Raw genomic sequence first — 7,841 nt, 5'->3', positions numbered from 1 at the left:
ACTGACCTCACCCCACCCCCCCGCCCCCAGTTCGCCCGCCCCGGGAGGTGTGGGACACCCTCCCCGGGAGGACACCGTCTCCGAGCCCACATCCGTCTGCGGTGCTGCCCATCCCGCTTCCAGGGCTTCTCTGCACGCCAGTCCCGCTGGGTCGTTCCTCACTGCCTGCTCTCACCAGCCCCCAGCCCCCATCACTGCCCTGGGTCCCCGCTCCTCTCCGGGAAGCTCCTGGTCCGGAGTCTACACCCCCATTCCAGAACACACCCGGCTTTACGAGGCTCCCACCCTACATCCCTTGCTGGCAGTCACCTGACAAGGTAGTTAAGAAGAGTGTCGGGCGACAGGAAAAGATACTTATGAAATAACCTCAAGCAGAAAATAAAACATGAAGCTGCCTGATAAGAGGACAGAGGATTTCCTTTGGGGTGATGAAAATATTCTACGTGCGGGGATGGTTGCACAACTCTTTGAACAGAGGGAACAACTATGGCCGTGCCGTCTTTAAAGTGATGACTGATAGCACGGAAACCCTCTCTCAGCGCAGCCGGTGACCACAGCCCCGCAGCCCCCATCAGCATGACCGGTACCACCTGCCGAGTTTAACCAGAGGAATCGGTCTGGGACGCACTCACAGAAGAGGTCCCGGCTGGGCGAGCTTGTGACTGGGGTTTTCTCTCTAGTTTCCATGTGGTTTTGTTACTTCTGTCAAGATAGCTCGGCTTTGTGCTAAAACACTGGAGGCCCCACAAGCTCCACGTCGGCCCAAGTTGAGACGTGCTCTCTCCCCCGCCCACGTCCGCCGCACTTAACTCAAACGCTGTTAACCACACGGAACAAACGGCTGAAGCGGAACCAGAATCGCAGGGAGGTCAGCGCTTCCTGCGGGGAGGAGGCGGGGAGTTGGGGGCACGGCTTTCTGGGCAGCACTGAGCAGTGGGTAGGCAGCCGGGGGCGGGGGGCCGTGCCTGGCGGGGGAGGGCATAGACAGGAGGCCCGCCTCGCTGGGGAGCATGCTGGGGCTCCACTGGAGGTGCTGGACGCCAGCCCCGGGAAGCCTCTGAGGTGGGCGCTGACCACCAGAGCATTAAGTGGCTGAGGTGGCTGCAGCGCCGGCACAGGAGGGAGCCGGAAGCCAGCTGGTCACTGTGCTCCGCAGAGCATGTGGTTTGCTGTGCCTGGAATCCCTGGGTCCCCTTTCCAAGGCAGACTTCCTTTAAGAAACCTTCCTTGAATCACTTAAGCAGGAACCCTAACCCCACAGCCTGCCTTCGAAGCAGCCTGCCGAATTTCACGTGACAGGGGTCCATGCTGGACCCCCAGCAAAGCCTCTTCCTCTGTCCTCTTCCACCACAGTCCCCAGCTCACACATGCCCTTCCACTCACCCCGCTGCCTACCCCTCTCCATCAAGTTTACCGGAAATGAATTCAGTGATCCTGATGCTGTCTATCCCAGAACTCACGTTGGGATTTGAACTGGACCCCCAGGGGTGGCAGTAACAGCAACGAGCGGTTATTGTTGAGAAAACAAAGGAGAAAGGGAGGAGTCTGAGGGAAGTCTTGAGGTTTAGTCTTGAAAGCAATTGGGGGTTCTGTGCACAGAGCCCAGGTCTCAGCAGCAGGGGCCCCAGGTTTGATGCCCAGTTCTGTGACTGACCCTGGACAAGTTAACTGGTATCTCTAAGACATGATTTCTTGTGCATAAGATGAAATAGCAACACCTACCTCATAGCCGTTGGGTTGAAAGGGGGCAGGAGGATCCCTCTGCCATGTGGTCACCTGTAGTAGGATCCAGTCTCCTTGCAAACTCTTGCTGTGATGGGAACATGTGGATAAATTAGGGCCAGAACCATACAAACCAGAGCGGGTCTTAACTGGTGATGGTGGAAGGTGTATTCTAGAACCAGTTGACCTTGGGGACCTCTTCCAGAAACCTGACCCCCAGCCTCCCACTTCCCTCCCCCTGTGTCCCGCCTCAGCCGTAAGAGCAGAATCCAGGTGGCGTTAAGATGGCCCTAGAGTAGGTACAGCACTCTGAGATGTCATCAGAGATGTTAACTCTCTTTATATAAATGTAATAATAGTACATAGGTATCATAATGATAGTCACAATTCTGAGAAGTGGAGGGTCTTAACCCGAGTGACACTGACACCTGAATTCCAGAGTGTTTAGAAATCTGTGCATGTTTTTGGTTCCCTCTTTTGTGTAACCACAGCTGGCACTTTGGAGCAGAGGCCAGGAAGGTTAAATGCCCTTTGCAATGGAGAACTGTCCCAGCAAAATGCTGATATCAATGTCATCCTCACTGAGAAATTCTGACTCAAAACTGAATATTGGCTTAATGAAAAATTGTGATAAAGCTTTATAGAGGAATTGGCCATTGGAGGTGGAGAAATGTGTGTATACAGAAAGGAGGCAGGAGAAACAGTGCAGCTGCCCAAGTACAGTACCCCTGAGGCTAAAAAGAGGGTGCCCGAAAACTTAACAAACATCAGAAAATGAGATGTCCATGAAGAACTTTGAAAAGCTCTGACTCATTCCTTAAAATATAGAAAGCTACATAGGTGTGCATATGCCCAGAGGAGACCTGAAAAAACAATCTCTCACTTCTGGCTGACTTTGAGGAAGCAGGAAACGAAGGCCAAGACAGAGTTGTAAACTGTCTACCAGAGCACTGAAAGCCAGCCCGACACACACAGGAGTCCTTCTGCAGAAGCGAGGGGACCTATAGGGTCAAGGCACTTGAAGAAATCTCTGTCCAGTCGTGAGTTGACCACCAAACTAAGTAGAGACTTCAGTTGCCACACATGACAAAGAATATGGACATCACATCCTAGTCCAGGATGTGAAAATCAACATACAGAAGGTGATGGAGGAAAGATGGAGGAGGGGCTTTTGTTCTTAATCACATCTTTGAACAGCACAACCAACCCCAGCAACAGCTCCCTCTGGATTTCTTGTCCAATAACCGCACAAATGTTTCCACTGGGCATTGGGCATGTTTTCTGGAACTCTTGGTAAAGCATGCCACAGAATTCAGAGCTACACAGTTATTGGTTCAGGGGGATCTTAGTTCTTGGCTCATCTGTTGAAACAGAACTCGATGGGACAGGACGACAGTTGGACCCCATAGCCTCGTCTCCAGGGCAGGGCCAGCTCTCCCTGCAGAACTGTGAACACTGCTTCACGTCTCTGAACCTGTTTCCTCAATGATGAAATCATGAAATGAGAAAGCTGAATTCAGTGACCTCTAACTTCATTTCCTCTCTAACCTCCTGTCAATCAGAGTCCAGAAGTCCTAACTCTGCACTGGCCACAGAGGCAGTGGGCAGCTAGCCCCTGCTCCAGACTCAGCTCGGCTCCGGCTCTGTTCCTCCTGGTATCAGAGGTGACAGCTTAGATTATAGGGAAATATGAAAAAGCTATGAAAGGAGAATCGCCACCCCCTTTCGAATAAAGGTTGTCCAGGGTGGAAAAGTAAAACTGGCCCTCCAGCACAGGATGGAATCTGGTGACCACAGCCAGGTCTGTTACCTGTTGTTGATGTGTTGTTTTCACCCATAGCAAAAATGACAGGGGTTCATATTACAAATTTAAACTCATAGACATGTTTAAGATGGGAAAAGTGCTCTTGCCAAACTCCCTAATCCTACACCCCCCATTGGGGTGCACAGTTTTGAGTACTGCTCCAGACATGTTTCTGTGCTTATACAAACATGGAGCCATATATTATAGAATCAAAGATGTCAGTGATGACATATTCTGTGAAAAAGACATGCAACCTGGAATTAGTGAATTGAGGCATATGTGTGTGTGTGTGTGCATATACACATATTTTTGTTTTAAGTAAAAGTAGACTTACCCCAGGCTTCCCTGGTGGTTTAGTGGTGGAGAATCTGCCTGCCAATTCAGGAGATTCGGGTTCAATCCCTGTGTCAGGAAGATCCCCTGAAGTAGGAAATGGCAACCCACTCCAGTATTCTTGCCTGGGAAATTCCACGGACAGAGGAGCCTGGCAGGCTACAGTCTATGGTGTCACAAAAGAGTTGGGGACATGACTTAGTAACTAAACAACAGACTTACCCCACCCACCCAGATGGTCAAGAAACCTGTTTCTAACAACTATCTCATGGACCTCTTTCGAAGAGCACATTCATCTGTCTTTCTCAAAGCTGCTCAGTATTCCATACTAGTGGACACACACAGTTTAGTTTTTATCACTCTTCTATTAATGGAAATTCCTACTTTATTCCCATTATTTTTGCTGTTACTCTTGTTGCTAGCTCTTCCTGAATATCCATGAGTACTTTCTGGGCTAAATTTCCAGAAGTGGGAACACTGTATTAAATTACATAGTTAACATTGAATGTTAACATTTAACACACTAACATCACCAAATCACTTTCCAGAAAGATACTGTTTATCCATCCTTCAGCAACAGTACATGAGAACATCCACTTTTGCATAATTGTGCCAAACCTGAATGTTATCAACATTTTTTGCTTTTCCCTATTGGGTAAGTAAATGTTGATATCACCATTGCTTTATTTCACATGACTTTCTGTTGAAAGCAAGCTTCCCTTCATTCTCACTAATATTTTGCATTTTTTCCTAAGTGCTGGCTATGAATCCTTCCTTTGTTGGGATTGTTTGTTTTCTCTATTTTTAGGAGTTCTTTGTGTTACAGTTATTACCGAATGTTGGGTATTGCTGGTGATGTACTGAGGATATTTTTCTCAGCCTGTTTTCCCCCCTGGTCTGTCTTTAATCTCTTAATTTTGTTTACAGTGTCTTCTGTTGAACAGAAGCTTTTCATATTATGTGGTGAAGCAGGCCAGTCTCTGAACTGGGTGTTGTTTCTCCCTTGGGGAGGAAGGATCCAACCTGCCCCCCGTCCCAACACAGTGGCCAGGTGCCCACCACAGGGTGTTCTCTTCCCTGAGCTCAGGGCATGGGCAGCCACCCTGAGCCGCAGCACCTCTGGACTCCACTCTGATGCAGGAATCACCACTCTCTCCCCAGCTGATGCCATACTTCCGAAAAGCGCTGACTTGACAGTGTCTTGGTATAGATCTTCCTTTGTTGTCAGAATTTTTTTGGCCTCCTTGGCTCAGTGGGTCAGACTGGGGTTCCCATCAAGCACTGCAGGGCCCCGGCTGAGTGGCACAGACGCTCAGGTGAGCATATGGAGCTCAGCAGACCCTATTTTCTCTGAAGGGAAGAGTCAGGCCATTTTAACAACAGCTCTGAGGTCCAGCATGGAGGCTGGAGTCAGGGAGAGCCCACAAGCTGGGCCTGCTCTTGTGACATCTGCTTGCTGCTTAGAGGTGGCCCTGCCCACTGCAGCTACCACCCTGGTGACCCAGGTGTCTCCAGGGAGCCCCCGGGTGCTCAGCACCTGAGTAACTGCCCATCCCATTCCTCCTCCCTCCGGGTGCCGCCATCCAGAGCCAGATTCTGGCCCGACGTACAGCCCAGAGATCACAGGGCAGCCTCGGTTCCCCCACGTCGACTTCCTTCTTGAGCCATTCTAACCACAGCTAAGTGCACGCACTTCTGTGGCATTAAGTGCATCCACATCGTGGTGCAGCTGTCACCACCATCCACCTCCAGAGTGGCTTCATCCTGTAAATCTGAAACTTGCAACCTGTTAAATAACGGCCCCTCCCCCTCCACCAGCCCTGGGAACCACGGCCCCACTCTGCATGGACCTGACGACTCCAGGGACCTTGTGGAAGCAGAATCATGCAGTACTTGTCCTTTTGTGACAGGTCAGTTCATGCAGCATGGTGTCCACCCGGCTCATCCATATTGTTCACGTATCAAGGTTTCCTCCCTTTTTAAGGCTGGATGCTCCTCACTGTGTGGAAAGACCTCCTGCCTGCGGTACTGGTGCTGCTGGACCAGGGGTGGGGGCACAGCACAGCGGCTGCTGAGACAGGATGGAAGGAGGTGCGGAAATGATTCTCGGCCTCCTGCACAGGAGAAGGGCAGAGATCAACATGTCCGCGTGTATCTTCCTTGGAGTGCAGGGCAGGCCGGGGTCGTCTTGGGATCCGCCCCAGACCCCTGGGCCCTCCTGGGGTCCACCCCTCTGACTCCTCCAGGAGGTACTCCCGACTCTCAGGGTCTGGCTGGAGTCCACCTCGTGTTCCCACGGTTGTCCCCCATCGGCTGAATATCCCCTCATTTGACCCCAGAGTCCACCTCCTCCTGACCCCACATCTCTACCAGGTCTTGAACTTGTGGTGTCACCAGAAAACACTGCAAATCCTCGCCTCTTCTCTGAACATCCATTGCCCTCCTGCTGGCAGGGCCCCAGCCGTGTCCCCCGAGCTTCCTGAGGCTGCTTCCCCCAGACTCCCTGCAGAGGGGGCACATGTGGGGCTCAGGTCCAAGCTCCCCTCCTTCACAGCAGGGAGCCATTTCTCTCTGTGATCACCTGCTCACCACCCCCTCCCCGGTGCTCAGCCCATTTCCAGGAAGCTTGTTAGTCCGTGTCCCCACCACCCCATCCCTGCCTTTTTCCCCCAGTGTCACCATTCCTGGCGGCTCCAACACTGCCTTTCTGTGAACCCCTCTGCCTGTTTCCCTGGCCCACATCCTGGCCCACACTTGCCCCTCCAGCCTCCTGAACCACCCTGGCCGTGGGCCTGCCTCACAGTCACACACCAGCACCTGAATTGGCTTCAGGACATCACCTTCAGCCGTGCACAGCCGCCTCCCAGTCCATTTCCTGTGCAAGACCCCCGCCCACACCTGACTCTCAGCCCCTGGGCCCTCATCCAGCTGCACCAGCTGTGAAAACAAACATGTGTCCACCCAGGTTGGCAAATAGCCACTGCTCTGCCTCCGCACACAAGCGTCTGGAGCTTGTGCGGGATTTCACAGCCCACCCCCCACCCCAGCTCTGTGGACGGCCTTATGGACACCCAAGCCCTGCTGCCTGAGAGCCTGCTCCCCTCGCTGCCCCGTACTCCAGACTGATCCCACAAGCAGGAAAATGGGCCACATCCTTCCACCCTTCAGGGAGAAAACAGGATGACAGTGGCATCCTTCCCTATTTCACATCACTTCCTGCAGCCTGCCCTGTGTCCCCTTCACAGCAGCGGTCTCGGCCTCCACTTCCTCCTGTGTCCTGACTCCCACCTCCAGCCCACGGTCCCGCAGGCCCTGTCAACCCACACCACCTATGCGCCTCTCACCACAGCCAGGGGCTGTTCTCAGTGCTCACTCATCTTACTCAACTCGGCAGGGTTTGTCCATCACTTTCTCCTTCCCCAAATGCTGGCTTCCGAGATGCCCTCGGCCTCCCCAGTGGCTATGTGTTAGAGGGCCAGGAACCATCCTCCTGCAGGTGTCTTTGTCTTCTCTTCTCTTGGGCTCGGGACGACTTTGTTTTCTTGTCCACTCAACTTCTCTTCTTGGATGTTGAAAAGGCACCTGAGCCTGACTGACCCCACTTCCCTGGGTTCCCACCCTACCCCCCAACCAGCCTCCTCCAGCTCAGCCAGTGGCACCAGGGTTAGCAGGTGCCCGGCTCACATGCCTGCCCGCTGTCATCCAAGATCCCTCTCCCACAGCAGGCTGGAGTACCTGTCAGCTCTGCTGGAAACCTCCTCCTCCTCCTCCCATCCATCTTCCCTGCTGTCATCCTGTCTGAGCTCCTACATACTCACCTGACCTCTTCGCCAGGCTTTATCATTTTATCTCCACTACACTCTTGTCCCACCACAGTCACATCTCTGCTGGACTTCCAAAGAGAATGTTTACGAGAGTAAGTCAGACCATCTTCCCAACCCTCCAGTTACCTCTGATCAGGCTGGGAGGTTCTCACCTCCCT

The sequence above is a fragment of the Muntiacus reevesi genome, chromosome 18, assembly GCF_963930625.1.
Source record: "Muntiacus reevesi chromosome 18, mMunRee1.1, whole genome shotgun sequence".
Lineage (NCBI taxonomy): Eukaryota > Metazoa > Chordata > Mammalia > Artiodactyla > Cervidae > Muntiacus > Muntiacus reevesi.
The sequence above is the reverse complement of the archived record's forward strand: the minus strand, read 5'-3'. Positions refer to the sequence as shown.